We start from the raw sequence: 17,422 nt of genomic DNA on the forward strand, positions 1-17,422 counted from the left end.
TTAAACTGCGATTAATTTTTGAGTTAATTGCGTGAGTTAACTGTGATTAATTGACAGCCCTAATATACACACATGTATGAATTCCTTCTAGACTTAGGAGTTAAAGATGATCAAACAGGTTTGTTGCCCTAGGTTTGCGATAAGATACAGGATATCATCTGTGTCATGTGGTATTAATGGTCTCCATTTATGTTAAGCACGATTTTTTTGTAGATGGTTTAGCCTAAAAACCATTCTAGTCTGATTCGGTAGACCTTATTTCATATGTATAATGTATAGTAAATACATCAGTTCCTTGGAGAGAGAGCTCCACTAGTCCCATACAAGGAACACATGATGTACTATAGATGGGGGCGAGCCAGTGTCCTACTAAGCTCATTGGCTTTGAGGGACCTTTCCTGCTCCATAAGATTTGCTTTCTACAAATACCTCTTCAACTAGTCTTTTGTTAAGAACTTTTTCTTCATTTAACAATGTTCTCTTGCTAATGATAAAATGTAAATTCACAAGCCCATAAGTCTGTGGAGGCTGAACATCCTCAGCAGCTTATGGAATTCATTCCCTCCAGAAATATACTGAGGCCCAAACTTGGTCATATTAAAACAGGTGCAAGATGGATCACTTCCTCCACTGAGAGCGATGAAATTGTGCCCTCCCAACCCCAACATCTCCAGTGAGCTTCCCACACCTATCTTTAAACCAGCTTGCTACTGATGGTAAAGCCAAATCCCCAGGGTAAAGGAAAAGGCACTTGTTTGGCTGATGGTAGGCGGTGGCACTCTCCGCAACCCACACACACAACCTCCCTGATAACCACCAAAACCGTCCCCTTATCCGCCTTTACCTCCTCCTTCACCCTTCTGTTTTCCCCCCAGACTAAGTATCCTGTCTTAACACTTGAAAAATCTATCAATAGTGTGAAAAGCACAGCTATGATTCAGTAAATGGCTCTACAGTTCTAGGAAATAATCTTCTTGATATACGAGCAAGTGTCTGATAAAATCTACCTATCTCCTCTTTCTGTTTTCTTTTGAGTGGGCGAATGGGGATAGAGGCATTTTATTTCATACAGGCAACAAAAGAATACACAAGTCAATGTGTGTATGTTACCTGCAAAACAAAACAGCAGCACTGTGATATTAAAAAAAACAACCTAAGACTATGTGACAGATAATTTGAGAATCCTGCAAAAGTTATGATGCCGGAGTATTTATTAGTTTCATAAGAAAAAAGGATACAGCCTCCTCCCCTGAGCTCTGTTACACACTCCCTGGCTCTATCCAAGGCTCTAGACCAGTGGCCCCAAAACTTTTTATGTTGCGTCCCCCCACCCGTAACGTAATCTGTCCGCACCCCCTCCCCCATCACCAGGGCCAGGAATGGAGCCGGAGCCGGAGCCAGGGCCAGGAACGGAGCTGGGGGTAGAGCAGAGTGGGTGGCATTCCCTCCCCGCACTCCCTGGGGCCTGGCCCGGGCCTCAACTTGCCCCCACAAATGTTCCTCTATGCCCCCTTAGCGGGATGCACCCCACAATTTGGGGATCACTGTTCTAGACCTATATATTGACTATCCAGATAATGAGGTGCATACACCTAGTAGCATAATCCCGTAAAATTGGCATGCCTAGTGGCATAATCCCGTAAAATTACCCTTGCCCCACTGTCAGACTGCCTGTTTTATCTCCAATAGGCCGAAGCTGTTGAAAGGATATGATTTTATGTGAGTGGATTGTTGTGCCCCATGCTACAGATGCACAAAGAGGAAGCTTATTTCCTGTGCTTAATGCTGTGTTAGTAGGAAAGCAAATGGATAGGCTTTATTCTGAAGAGGGTTGACATATACTGTGAGACTGAACTTTCTGCATAGTACATACAGTGGCCAAGAGGTTGTCAAAGCACCAGCAAGTTTTACAAAGGGGAGTCATATACTCCTCAGATAGTTCATTAGTTTAAACTGGAACATTTTTACATACAAAAGCGAGAGAAATGTAACAGGCACAGGTCGAGAAGAGAAGGATTACTGATAGAAAGAGGAAGCAGAGAGACTGAATCTCATTTTGTTATTCCCTGATCCTTTTCTACTCTCTTAAGGCCTTTTATATTATTTCATTATCTTCACTAGCATTCACAACTCCTCCTAATTTAGTACCCTCTGAAAATTTAATTAGCATACTATTTACCATCTCTTCCAGATCATTTATGAAAACATTTAATAAAAATCAGACCTATAACTTCACTGCAGAATCCCACCAGACACCTGCTGCTAAATTCATAGGAACTCATTACACCTGGTTTGCAGTGCATCGGCCAATGGCTGGGCTCATATCCAAAGCAACTGGACACTGTATCAAATATTTTACTAAACTTCAGATGTAACTTCTAGTGCAACCACTAATTTTGTAATTGTATCCACAAAGTGACCATGCTTGTCTAGCAAGATTTGTCCTTCATAAAATACATGCCACTCACTGCTCATAGTTCTGTTATTCTCTAGATTATTATAATTAATTGCAGAAGTCACTGATAGCCTATTATAACTAACGCTGAAAATACCTTTTCTTTATAACCTAGTTATTTCAGTTGCTGATAAACTATCTGAAAATTCACTTTGGGAGCTGAAATCTTCCGTGAATAGTTCCTATCTGAGAGTGATTTTATTTTGAAAGTTTAAGGGCTTCTTTTGAATTATGGAAGAGTGGAAAACACAAAATACTTTTGTCATTACAAAAAAATTGTAACCACCCTTTAAAAAAAAATAAAGATTGACCTTGGCAGTTAGCTAGCTCTCAGCAAAGCATGTGATTTAAAAAAAAAATCTATTTGATTTAGTAAAGTCTGAAAACTGCAGACCTCCCAACAGTCTTGGGACTGTCCTCTTTGACCCCCAAACCCCGCTGTCCCAGTTGAAGTGGTTCCTCTACTGCAGGGCTAGCTGGGCTCGGCTCCCCACTTCAGGCACTGCAATCCCGTACATTAAGTCACAATGCCAATCAAATTTGGCCTGTTTGCCCCTTCATCTCCATCTGTGGAGATGTAGACAGGCCAAACAGGAGCAGCACTGTGAACAAGTGAACCACGGGCCAGGTCACAACACCCTGAGAGGTAGTCAAGTCCAGCAAGCCCCTCCGGGACAGGAGCCACTGTTGTAGGATACATGAAGGGCAGTCTTACTCTGCAACCTCCCACCAGTGTCAGCAGCTAACCCACCCTCCACAAGGGATATCACATAGAAACTAAAAAAGTCAAGTAATGCAAACGTCATTAGCCTCATTTTCAGAAGTGCTCAGCACTGACAAATCCATGGATGTCAATGAGAGTGGCACCTTTGAATAGCAGACCATATCCTGGCAACAGCAACTAGACCATACTTCACATACACCAGAATAAGAAAGGCCACATTGGATCAGACCAACGGTCCATCTAGCCCTTTATCCTGTCTTCTGACAGTTGACAGGGCCAGGTGCTTCAGAGGGAATGAACCGAACAGGGCAATTGAGTGAAACATGCCCTGTTGTCCATTCCGAGCTTCAGGCAGTCAGAGGCTTAGGCTATGTCTAGACTACTGCGGAATCGACACTCCAGCAATCAATGCACCGGGGTCGATTTAGCGGGTCTAGTAAAACCTGCTAAATCGACAACAGAGCACTCTCCGGTCAACCCCAGTACTCCACCAGGAATGAAAGGAGTAAGGTAAGTCAACGGGAGAGTCTCTCCTGTCAACCCAGTGCAGTGTAGACACTGTAGTAAGTTGAACTAAGCTACGTCAACTCCAGCTATGTTATTCACATAGCTGGAGTTGCATAACTTCGGTCGATTTATCGGTAGACATAGCTTTAGAGACACTCGGAGCCTGCGGTTGCATCCCTGACCACCTCTGACTAATAGCCATTAATGGACCTATCCTCCATAACCTTACCTTATTTTTTTTTTTAAATCCAGTTATACTTTCGGCCTTCACAACAGTCTCTACCAATAAATTCCACAGATTGACTGCGTGTTGTGTGAAGAAGTATTTCCTTATGTTTGTTTTAAACCTGCTGCTGAATAATTTCATTGTGAGACCCCTGGCTCTTGTGCTATATGAAGGGGTAAATAAAACTTCCTTCGTCACTTTCTCCACACCAGTCATGATTTTATATACCTCAATCATATCCTCTCCCCTTTGTCATCTCTTTTCCAAGATGAACAATCCTAGTCTTCATAATCTCTCCTATACAGAAACTGTTCCATACCCCAACCGTTTTGTTGCCCTTTTCTGTATCTCTTCCAATTGTAATATATCTTTTTTGAAATGGGGTGACGAAACCTGCATACAGTATTCAAGGCATGGACGTACCACGAATGTATATAGTGGCATTATGCTATTTTCTGTCTTCTGTCTATCCATTTCCTAATGGTTCCTCACATTCTGTTCCCTTTTTGGGCTGCTGCTGCACATTGAGCAGATGTTTTCAGAGAACAATTCACAATGACTCCAAGATCTCTTTCTTGCATGGTAACAGCTAATTTAGAAACCATGATTTTATATGTATGGCTGGGATTATGTTTTCCACTGTGCATTACTTTGCACTTATCAACACTGAATTTCATCTGCCTTTTTGTTGCCCAGTATTGTGAGATCCCTTTGTAACTCCTTGCTGTGAGCTTTTAACTATCTTGAGTAATTTTGTATCATCTGCAAACTTTGCCATCTCCCGGTTTATCCCCTTTTCCAGATCATTTATGAATACATTGAACAGCACAGAATCTCACTCATTCACACCTGTGATTTCAGTGAATTATTGAACCTGGTGAATTACTAAGAGAACAGTTCAAAAAGCCAAGCATACTGTATCACAAAAGTTGCTTTACTTTGTTCATTTTACAATGTTCTGTAATTTAGTCCATAAAAATAACAACATTTAAGTAAAATGAGACCGTACTACACAGCTATTTTTGCTACACAGCATTTGCAGCAAAGCAGAGAAACAATTTAAAGTGTGCAAGTTGGGAGGCATTCGGCATAGCAAAGGGTGATTACATTCTTGATCCAACTGCCACTGAAGTCAATGGGAGTCCCTTTACAGACTGCAATGGTAGATAGATCACACCACAGGCACCCTCTGGCACTTTGGAAAGTCGGCGCATGATCCCCAGCTCTACCCCAAGCCCCACACCCCATTCCACCCCTTCTCCCAAGGCCTCACCCATGCCACACCTCTTCCCCTCCCTGCTCCACCCCCTCCCCCAAACACGCTGCATCCTCGCTCCTCCCCGCTCCTTCCCAGCCTCCTGCATGCCACGAAACATCTGATTGTGGCGGGCAGGAGGCGTGGAAATGGAGGGGGACGTGTTGATTGGTGGGGTCTGCTGGTGGGTAGGAGGCACTGAGGGAGGAGCTGATTGGGGGGCTACTGGTGGATGCTGAGCACCCACCATTTTTTCCCTGGGGGTGCTCCAGCCCCGGAGCATCGACGGAGTCGGCGCCTATTCATCACACCCTTCACGAGGGTCTACTATAATGCACTATTGTCTTTCTTGTTAAATTAGAAGATTAAGAGACAGACACACAGAGACAGAGATATATTGTTTACCAGTAACCAGAGCCATGTCTGCACATTCACACTGGTGGAATCCCGCAGTGAAGACAGCTTTAAAGAGGATTCTGTGAACTCTGTGCCAAAGGGGCACTATGCCCCACAAGCAGAAATGCAGAGGCCTTTGATCATATGCTCTGCTGGGAAACACATACCATAAAACCTACAGGACATGCAACAAATGACATATGTTATCACTGGGATTTCATATTTTTGCATTACCTGACTTTTCTGATTGTAACTGTCACTTTAATTGTTGCATTAATGGAGATTTATTTAAATACAGTCCATCAGACTATGCCTCAAATACTTGTTTACCTGGAAAGGTTTTTAAAGTCACCCTTTTGTTCTAGTGGCATCTAAGAGGCCTTCTCCTCTGTAATTTGTTTTCCCCAATAGATATAATGAAAATGTTTTTTAAACGATTTAAAAATCAAATCTACCCATCAGTAATTTGATCTGCAGCAAACACAGAACAAAGGATTGCAAGCAAAGTGCTTTTCAATACGGCATACTTAATTACACATGCAAATGCATCAGCTAAATTTGGGCACTCTGTTGGACAAATAATTATGTTGAAAACACAACTGCCAGCTTAATAGACCACACTGTTCTCCCAATTCCCCAAGCTGTTTCTGCTTTCTAGACTGGCCTGCAATAGCTGGGGGCAGTTGTTTGTTTAAATATGCACTATACAGGTATTGGCCTCTGTACCTGCTTATGGCTCAGTAAGACCAACATTTATCATCCTTCCTTGCCAAAGCATCTCTGGCTGCTCTTCTTGGCTTGGTCTCTTCTCTTCCTCAGGCAGTCAGTGAAGCCTACAATGATACATGATGGACCCTTCAAGTGAGAAGAAACTATGAACAAAAACTGCTCTAGCATGTGCCTTGGGTTCTACTTATGCCTCCACCACCTTCTCTCTGCTTGTGAGGCCAGCACTGACACTTCATTTGCCCATTTCTCCACAAGCATCTCCTTCCTCACTTTTCCTGGTCAGTAACACCCACCATGCTCTCCTCATTTAAATCTATAGCACAATAAGCATGGACCCCGCCCAGCTGAATACTGTGTTGTGAGCATTACAAACACCTCAAGCCTTATCCTACAGTATTTACGGAGCCGATACAGGAGCCACCGCACGGAACAACGTGATGCTACGCAAGCAGCCCTGCTGGAAGACAGAGTGCAGCAATTCGTAGTTGCTGGTGACAGTCACGCATCACCTTGACATGACTGAGCACCACTTCTGGGCCTGGGAAACAAACAGTGACTGGTGGGACCACATCATTATGCAGCTACGGGATGATGGGCATTAGCTGCAGAACTTTCGATTGCATAAGGCCACTTTCCAGGAACTGTGTGAAGAGCTTTCCCCAGCCCTGAAGTGCAGCAATACTAAAATAAGAGCTGCTCTGACAGTGGAGAAGCTTTATGGAAGCTTGCAACGCCAGACTACTGCCGCTTAGTGGGGAATCAATTCAGAGTGGGTAAATCTACTGTGGGATCTGCTGTGATCCAAGTGTGCAGGGCCATCAATAGACTTCTGCTCAGAAGGGTAGTGACTCTGGGCAACGTGCAGGACATAGTGGATGGTTTTGCTGCGATGGGGTTTCCTAACTGCAGTGGGGCTATAGATGGAACGCATATCCCTCTCTTGGCACCAGACCACCTTGCCAAAGAGTACGTAAACCAAAACGGGTACTTCTCAATGGTGTTGCAAGCGCTGGTGGATCACAGGGGCCATTTCACTGACATCAACGGGGAATGGTTGGGAAAGGTGCATGACACGTGCATCTTTAGGAACTCCAGTCTGTTCAGAAAGCTGCAAGCAGGGACTCTCCATTGGTGATGCTGAAATGCCAATTATGATCCTGGGAAACCCAGCCTACCCCATGCTCCCATGGCTCATGAAGCTGTACACAGGCAGCCTGGACAGCAGTAAGGAGCAGTTCAACCATAGGCTGAGCAAGTAGCCCCTTTGTTATTGCTGCCTGCTGTGCGCTCCATAATATCTGTGAAACAAAGGGAGAAAAGTTTCCAGTGGGGTGGGAGGTTGAGGCAGATCACCTGGCAGCCAATTTTGAGCAGCCAGACACCAAGACAATAAGAGCACATCGAGGAACTCTGCGTCTCCATGAGGCTTTGAAAACCAGTTTCAGCAGTGAGCCAGAGTAATGTGACACTTATCTGTGTTGTTCCTTACTAAACTGTCCCCTTCATTGCATTTTCTCCCCTGTAAACTCCACCCCCACGAACCACCATGGTTGAATCAATAAAGAGCCTTTTCTCTTCAATCCATTTTTTATTATGCACACAAACACATAGAGACAGCAAAGAAAAGTAAGATAACCTGGGGCAAAAGGGCTGATAACAATGGGGATGGGGAGGAAAAGAAGCATGGATAGCTTGTTTCAGAGTAACAGCCGTGTTAGTCTGTATTCGCAAAAAGAAAAGGAGGACTTGTGGCACCTTAGAGACTAACCAATTTATTAGAGCATAAGCTTTCGTGAGCTACAGCTCACTTCCTCAGATGCATATCGTGGAAACTGCAGCAGGCTTTATATATACACAGAGAATATGAAACAATACCTATTCCCACCCCACTGTCCTGCTGGTAATAGCTTATCTAAAGTGATTTAGATAAGCTGGAAATCACTTTAGATAAGCTATTACCAGCAGGACAGTGGGGTGGGAATAGGTATTGTTTCATATTCTCTGTGTATATATAAAGCCTGCTGCAGTTTCCACGATATGCATCTGAGGAAGTGAGCTGTAGCTCACGAAAGCTTATGCTCTAATAAATTGGTTAGTCTCTAAGGTGCCACAAGTCCTCCTTTTCTTTTTATGGATAGCTTGCTTACTGATGCACTGCAATAACAATCAAAGGTGTGGGAATGTGCACCTTCTGGTCCTTGTACCCTCCCCTGGTGTTGAGTGCAAGGGATACTGAACTTTCCCCTGTCTCTCACCGCCCCTCCTGCCTCACAGGACGTTTCGGGGAGGAGGATATGGAACTTGGCGATGATGGCAGTAGGTTCAGCATAGGCTTCAGAGGGACTCTGGCATCCAGCTGCCTTTCTTGAACCTCAGCCAGACGCCTCAACTGGTCTTGCTTCTTCATAATCCGCAGCATCTCTTCCTGCATGCTCTCCTGTCCTCCCTGTCCATGTCCAGGTTCTCAGACAGTGTAATCCTCCATGTTCTTGTCACTCTCCAAGGCACACATTAACTCACTGAACATGTCCTCCCAAGTCTTCTTTTTCTGCCTTCTAATCTGGGAAAGTCTCTGGCCCAGTGTGGAGGATGCCCCAACGGACAAGGTTTCAGTTGCAAGGAATACAAAACACCAGGGTAGCATTGACAGTGAAAACATTATTTCTGGTGCAACGTTAATTCTTTTTATAAAAAAACACCCCTCAGTACACTTCACTACAAGCCACAACATAATCACAATTGCTGGCTACTGCAAGAGTCTGTTTGTTGCTCCAGCCATGGTGAGTAAGGCCATGAGGCATGGGCAAGAGGTATTGTGCTACACCTTTTATGAACAGTTTCAGAGTAGCAGCCATGTTAGTCTGTATTCGCAAAAAAGTAAGGAGTACTTGTGACACCTTAGAGACTAACAAATTTATCTGAGCATATTTTCCACTGAATGCATCCGATGAAGTGAGCTGTAGCTCAAGAAAGCTTATGCTCAGATAAATTTGTTAGTCTCTAAGGTGCCACAAGTATTCCTTACCTTTTATGAAGACATCCTTGGGATCACTGGTTGGAACGTCAGAAAAGCCCTCTTTCCTCTAGCAACCAGGATGGTGCTTGAGGACAGGCACCAGTGTAAGGCCCCCAAACAGTTTTTTTTTGTTTGGTTGGTGTTTTTTGTTTTTTTTTTTTTAAACACACAAAAGTGGCACCGAGTTGCGGGTAGGGAGACAAATAGGAAGGCACCCCCCTTTTTTAAGATGCTGGTTGCAATACACAGTGATCCCTTCCAACCAAAACCCAGCATGTTTGGGAAAGCATGGTTATGTGACCCAGATTTTACCAAATAGGGGCAGATTACTTGTTGAATTGTTTGCAATTTAAGGCCTAGCATTGAAAACTTCCCATTTTCCCTAGGTGACCATAAGCGATATCACTATCCCGAGGATAACAGAGGCAGCAAGGAAGCAGATTCTGCAAGCATGTGGGTACAGACCTGGTCCTTATGCTGCAATGCTGTGTGCCGCAATGACGCCAGCAGAGTTAATACTGGAGTGGCATGGGAAAGTGTCCTAACGTGGTGGATGAAATAAGGCAGCCCTTTCCAGAAACCTTCTCCAAAGGATTGCAGAGTACCTCCATGAACACTTCCTAGAGATCTTCATGGAGGATTCCTGGGCCATCCCCGTGCACAATAAACAGTCTTTTTTGGAGAGCACCCTCTGCGTAGCTGGAGTGGCCACCAATACCCACTACACCTACTTTTTTGTTCAGATTAAACATTAAAAATAATAGCATGTAATCCCTACAGTTTGATTGGAAATGTGTACTCACCAGAGGTACCTTCCCCAGCATCACGCTCCGCCGCCAACTGGTTCTGTGAAAGGATGGGTTTCAGGGTTAAAAAACAGTTCTTTGGCTGTTGGAGAGGATGGATCCTCCACTGGCCTGCCTCACATTCTCCTCCTCTTCCTCGTCATCAATGTCCTCCTTGTTGTTGCTCGAGGTCGCCCGGGGCTCCTGGGAGTTATCCACGGAGCATTTTGGGATAGTGGTGGGGTAGCGCCAAGAATCGCATGCAGCTCCTCATACAAGTGGCATGTCTGTGGAGCAGAAACAGAATGACTGTTCACCTCTCTTGTCTTCTGGTACGCTTGCCAAATCTCCTTTATTTTCATGCGGCACTATTGCGTGTCCCTGGTGTAGTCCTTCTCCCCCATGCCCCACGCAATCTTGGTATAGATATCAGCATTTCTTCTATTGGATCAGAGCTCTACCTTGACAGACTCTTCTCCCCACACAGCAATAAGATCCACCATCTCCTTTGTGCTTCATGCTGGAGCGTGTTTGTGGCCTTGAGTCTCCATGATCAGCTGTGCTAGCAAACTCTCCATGCTGCTTAAACAGGAAATTAACAGGGAAGCGGCTGTTTCCTGTGCACCTGGCTGACGTACAGTAGAGTTGAAAGTGCTCTCCAGAGCAGTGACAGAGGAGCACTCCTGGAGGCCAGTTAATTCGAATTACACAATGCAGTCTCTTCACTATCCCCATATCAACCCATGGATGTCTCTCACAGAGGTGGAGTACAGAAGTCGACTTTACAGATCACTTAGGTAGGCGGAAGGGACTCAGTAGCGTAGACACATACATTATTAAAATCGACCTAATTGTATATTATTTACCTGTGTTGAAAGTCCTTTCATCCCACGGTGCTTTACAAATATAACAAACCAGTGTACAAACTATATATAAGCACTACTGAAAAACATTCATTTCGGGGGTGGCAATCCATTTGGCAAGTGGCTTATGTCGACCTAACTTTGTAGTGCGTAGACTAGACCTTAAGAGTGAAAACAGAAACTATACCAGCAAAAAGGAGCATGGAGAAAGAAAAAGGACCACCCTTTTGTGAAATTCACAAAATATCAGAACTTCCACAACTTATGTTTTAGTCTCATATTAGATCCAATCCTGCAAATTGTTGTGTACCTCCAGTACTCAAGTGAGCCCAATCCTGCAAAGTGTGAGTCACTCCTGAACAAAGTGGGAATTGGAGTACTCGGCACCTCAAAAATCAGACTTAATGCAGCACATCTTTGCATATTTCAACTGCCTATCAAAACATATGCCAGTCTGTGTGGCCCTTTGTATCACTGTGTAGCCAAGTCAACAATAAACTAAATTGCCAGTATTACCAAAGCCAGATATAATTCCTCTTCAGTTCAATAAGTGGTCTTACCTCGTGTTCTAAACGGCTGGATAATGTTGCTGTGACTTGCCAAATGGATTGCCACCCCCGAGATGAATGTTTTTCAGTAGTGCTTATGTATAGTTTGTACACTGGTTTGTTATATTTGTAAAGCACCGTGGGATGAAAGGACTTTCAACACAGGTAAATAATATACAATGATGAGAGAAAAACAGACCCCCTTTGAGGTTCCAAATATTGCAGAGAGCATTTCAGGACACACTGTACCTGTTGGAGTCTTTACTGAGAGCAATGAAATCATACAGCTCACTGTCTGAAATTCTAGCTTTGGTAGGTTGTGGTCTGTTGGCTCATTTCAAATGGTTACGTAACGGGTCATGTTAGCATTCCAGCATCAAGATCACCTTGAGCTGTGTCATCTACAGTAGGTATCATAACTAAAAGGCATCTAGTCACATGGACAAAACGACTGGACAGCTATTTCCCTTTTCATAACAGGTGAGTGATTTGAAAATTCAGGTTGGAAACTAACAGATTGCGTTGAATAAAAGCACTGCCAGCCAGGCTGCCAAGCAATAGTGAAAATGAATCTGAATAAAAGCTGGAATAAGAAGATACCTTGAAGAGAGAGAGTTGGTGGTGTACCTCTCTAAATTTCAATTTAAAGCCTCGTTTCTATAGCTAATGCAGTCATAAGGGACATTAGCCTAATTTTTGTCAGGACAACCTGTCAACACTGCAGTACTTAAGATGGGCTCTAAGGGGTTATTTCATCTCTAAGATGGATCACAAAGAATGAAATTAGTTATGTTGCATTCTTGGGTCACAGAAAAATAAAGCCCTACTCATTCATGGACTAATCATGGAGTGGGTTTTTGCGTTTTTGTTTTTTTTTTTAAATAATGTGAGAGTAAGCACAGCAGCCATTTTACTGATCACACAGTATTATATACCCTAGTTTCATAGCTGAGGTCTGACTCAAGCTCATGCACTACATATTACAGACTACTTGGAGGTAATTTTCAAATATTGCCTCTTGCAAACAGCTATCAGGGAACACAGAACCTGTTATCATTTATCCTTCTTATACCAGATGCATTACTTCTAAGCAAAATGCTCAATTTCACTACTTGAAGGTTGGAAATTTTTGCTGAATTAGCCACTTACCTCTCATTCTGAAGGTTCCAGGCATATATACTGCACACACTTCCATTCAACCATATAGAACTGGTCATTTGTAGGATTTTATGAATGCGAGAAGAATGGGGGACAATCTATGTGTGTGTGACATGATTGGTAGAAGAGTTGGAGGGAAGGGGGTTTGATTATTCTGCTTTCTTGATGGCTAATGTAAAATACATACCAAAATTGCCTGACTTGTTCTTTTGGGACTTTCCATGAATGAATAGGCAAAAGGGAAGAGATGGGAGACTACAGCCTTGTATCTTGATGAAAGGTGCTCTTCCCCTCCAGGAGATAAGCCCATTCCTCCCTGCTTCTAGCTGTTTAAATATAAACTTCTTTAGCTTCCATCATGTCTGGATACTTTACAGTGTTAAAAATCAGAAACACATGAACTAAACTAACTGGGTAGCCTGACAAACCACCCACTCTGGAACTCATTAGTTTGGTTTGTATGATGCAAAGTCCCATCACCACCTTATTATTAAACAACTAAACCCCTAACTCAACAGGTGAGCTTCCGAGCTTTACCAAATCAACAGAGGAAGTGACGTCTACAGGCAAAATTCTTCTACTGACAGCAACCCTCAACTTGGTCCTCAGTCTGTAGAGCACTTTAGAATGGGAACCTATTTAAATTATTACACACAAAAACCCTATGGTAAGTTATTATTATTAAGGTTGCAAAGGCAAGCACTCAAAAGTTAGGACATGTCATAATTGCCTGTGGAACCTTAATTCAGCACCCTTGTGCTTATGCATTATGATACTGTCTTTAATTTATATGATCACATACTATTCTTTTCACAGGACCCCTGCTTCATTCAGCGTTCAGGCTGGACAGTACTCACTTAACGAGCAGTTGTTCAAAATTTGATTCCTCCTCGCTGTTCAACGTGCAGCCCCAGGTCTTATTTACTATATACTTTTCAAAACCTGCTCTGAAAAGAGGGACTTTTCTACTGCACTCTACTGACTGCTTCACAAATATGAATTTATTTTCCAGACACCCCTGTGAGGTGGGGTGGTGGTATTATCCCCATTTTACAGGTGTCAAATTGGGCACCCAGAAAATGAGGAACACACAATTAGCGACCACCTCTGAAAAGTTTGGTTTAAGTGACTTGCCCCGCATCACACAGGAACTCGGCAGCAGAGGCAGGGTTAGAATCTGATTCTCCAGGGAAATATTCATTTGCCCATCTTTTCTCTTCTTGCAATACCCTTTCTCATTGACTACACTTCCAACTACTCCAACAAATGAGGCAGGGAGTCCTATGGCCAACCTCATCCTTTACTATAGAACCCTGATTCATACCAACAGCAGGTCCATCCTGTGTACTGAATAGAGCAGGGATCCTATAGTTGACATTTCCTAACTTTTGAGTCCTTGACTTTGAATCCTTAACAACATTCTTTTAACATATTTTTGTATGCAATTTCCTAGAGTTTTAAAAAAGTAAACTGAAAAAGCAAATTCCATCATGTAGCATCATACTGACATGTCTCCTCAGCAAGGTAGGAACTTTTAGATCCACTTACTGCACAGGCCTCTGCCATTTTAGCTCATGAAGTAACTGATAGCAGCAGTAGGTTGCCATCCTCTATGTCCATCAGCATTAGAGATGGATGAGACACTTTGACAGTGGACTTCACAGATATTTCCTAAGAGCAGTGGAATGGTGAGACTCTGGGATTTTGGGTTCCATTCCAGGTTCTGGAGAAGAGCATGCTCCAGTGGGTACAGACTCTATCCTGTCTCCTCCAGCCTGTCTCTTCCCCACCACTGGCCCCTTGTCCCAGTCCCATTCACCTCACCCAAGTAGTTCCAGTTCCACCCCTCAGGCTTCTCATCCCAGTCCCAGTCTCCTTGCCCAGCCAATGCTAGTCTCACTCCCGGCTCCTCATCCAATTACAGTCTCCCAACACCCACCCCACATTTTTTTCCCCAGCTGCCATGCTCATCACCCCAGTCAGTCTCAGTCTCCACTTCTTGTCTCCCACTCCAGGCTCTTTGTCCCAGTCTACTCTCCCAAACCCATTAGACCCAGTTCTTATCCTCTCTGCATTCGGGACAGGCAACTTCCTTCTCCATGCTGCCTTGGCCCCAGCAGAGGGATCACTGAGAACACAAGAAAGAGGTTCCCTACCCTCAGTTTCAGTGCCCAGCCCCATCACAGAGCAGCTGGGAAAAAATGGTTACTCTCACCTTCTCGTAACCGTTGTTCTTCAAGATGTGTTGTTCCTGTGCATTCCAGTCAGGTGTGTGTGTGCCGCGTGCACAGTCATCAGAAAGTTTTTCCTTTGCAGCTTCCGTGGGGTCGGCTGCGGAGCCCCCTGGAGCGGAGACTTCATGGCGCTGGATATAGGATCCTGCCGACCCTGTGCCTCCTCAGTTCCTTCTTGCCAGCTACTCCAACAGAGGGGAATGCAGGATGTGGGATGGACATGAACAACACAACTTGAAGAACAACAGTTACGAGAAGGTGAGTAACTTTTTTCTTCAAGTGCTTTTTCATGTCAATTCCAATCAGGTGACTCCCAAGCTCCACTCCAAAGGTGGGGTCAGAGTTAAGGAATCGCTGATTGGAGCACCGCTCTGCCAAGTGCTGCATCATCTCTGGCATGCTGGGTGGTAGGTAGCATAGTGAGAGGTGAACATGTGAACCGAGGACCAAGTTGCTGCTCTGCAAATTTCCTGTATCAAGACCTGGGCCAGGAACACTGCTGACGAGGCCTGTACTGGGGCTGGGACTTTGGCCAGTTTTTAACATATGCGGATGCATGCTGTGATCCAGGAAGATATTCTTTGAGATGAGACCGGGAGCCCTTTCATCCGGTCTAATAACGCCACAAACAGCTAGTTTGACTGCCTGAACGGCTTAGTGTGCTCGATGTACAATGCTAGCGCCTGCAAAACATCCAATGAGTGTAGCCTCTGCTCTCGACTACTGGCACGAGGCTTAGGATAAAAAACAGGTAGAAAAATGTCTTGGCTAGTATGGAAGTGTGACACTACCTTGGGAAGAAAGGCTAGGTAAGGCCTGAGTTGCACCTTATCCTTGTGGAAGACCGGGTAGGGTGCGTCGGAGGTAAGGGCCTTTAACTCCGACACCCTCCTAGCTGATGTGACTATGACCAGGAAGGCCACATTCCATGACAAGCAGAGGAGTAAGTAAGTCCCCAGTGGTTCAAATGGGAGAGGGCCAGGTTAAGGTCCCACACAGGAACAGACCGTCTAATCCGAGGATGTAGCCATTCCAGACCCTTGAGGAAACATTCAACCATGTTGAACCATGGGCTAGCGAATATAGATCGTCCAGATACCCCAGGATGGAAGGCTGAGATAGCAGCGAGATGTACCTCGATGGATGACGCTGCCAGGTGTGGTTGTTTCAGGTGCAGACGATATTCTAGAATGAGTAGTATAGGCACCTGGATTGGAGGCGTGGGCCGCTGGGCACACCAGCAAGTGAACCTCTTCCACTTAGAGAAGTGGCCCTGGTAGATGGTTTCCTGCTGCCACGTAGGAGCTCTCTTACTGGTTCCGAGCACAGAAGGTCCATGGGGTTTAACCATGAAGCTTCCACGCCATGAGATGGAGGGACTGGAGGTCCAGGTGATGAAGGCAACCGTGGTCCTGAGTGACCAGGTCGGGGTGGAGTAGTAATGTGATCGGGGTATCCACTGACAGCTCCAAGAGCATGGTGTATCACTGTTGTTGAGGCCATGCTGGGGCCACCAGAATTACCTTCCCTCTGTCCCTATGGATCTTGAGATGTACCTTGTGCACAAGAGGGAACAGAGGAAAGGCATACAACTTGTGGCCTCCCCAAGGTAGCAGAAATGTGTCCACAATCAAGCCAGGGCTGTGATTCTGGAAGGAGCAGAACACTGGGCACTTTCTGTTGCTTCGGGTGGCGAACAGATCCATCTGGGGAAATCCCCACCTTTGGAAGATGGAGTGTATGCCATCCAGACAGATGGACCACTTGTGGAGAAAGACTGCTACACTGGACATGCACTAGGTGAACACTCGGGGGCCATCAATAGACCGAATGGGAGGATCGTGAAATGATAATGTTTGTGATCAACAACAAACGGTAGGAATCGTCTGTGCACAGGACAAATAGCTATCTGAAAATATGTGTCTTTCATGTCAAGAGCGGTGTACCAGTTTCCCGGATCAAGGGAAGGGATGACTGTGCTCAGGGAGACAATGCAGAACTTCAACTTCACCATGAATTTGTTGAGCCCTCGGAGGTTTAGAATGGGTCTGAGACCCACCTTTGCCTTGGGGATTTGGAAATAGCGGGAATAGAATCCCTTGCCCCACAGCTCCTAAAAAAGCTCCTCCACCGCTGCTATGGTGAAGAGCACCCATACCTCCTGGATAAGGAGTTGCTTGTGAGAAGGGTCCCTGAAAAGAGACCGGGAAGGGGGGTGGAAGGGAGGGGAAGAGCAGAATTGGAGAGAATATTCCACTTCTACTGTGTGAAGAACCCAGAGGTCTGATGTTATTTGGAACCAAACACAGTAGAAGTGGGACAAGCGATTCATAAAACAAGAGGAAGGATCAGGTGCCATGGCGGGTGTGCCATCTTCAGGCGCACCTTGAAAAGGCCTACTTAGAGCCCAATGAAGGTTTGGTCGGTCCTTGACCCTGCCCAGAAGGGGGACTGGATGGTTTATGCTAGCCATTCATGCCCCTGCACTTATAAAAATCCTGCCTCAGCCAAGTAGGATATGGATGC

The 17,422-nt window shown here is 44.9% G+C and overlaps 1 protein-coding gene across 2 annotated transcripts in view; it reads right to left on the reverse strand.

Annotated features, from left to right (window-relative positions):
• SIL1 (SIL1 nucleotide exchange factor) overlaps window positions 1-17,422 on the reverse strand; it is a 230,004-nt gene that overhangs the window by 116,499 nt on the left and 96,083 nt on the right. The gene's annotated exons all lie outside the window — the stretch shown is intronic.

This window comes from Lepidochelys kempii, chromosome 8, assembly GCF_965140285.1.
Source record: "Lepidochelys kempii isolate rLepKem1 chromosome 8, rLepKem1.hap1, whole genome shotgun sequence".
Lineage (NCBI taxonomy): Eukaryota > Metazoa > Chordata > Testudines > Cheloniidae > Lepidochelys > Lepidochelys kempii.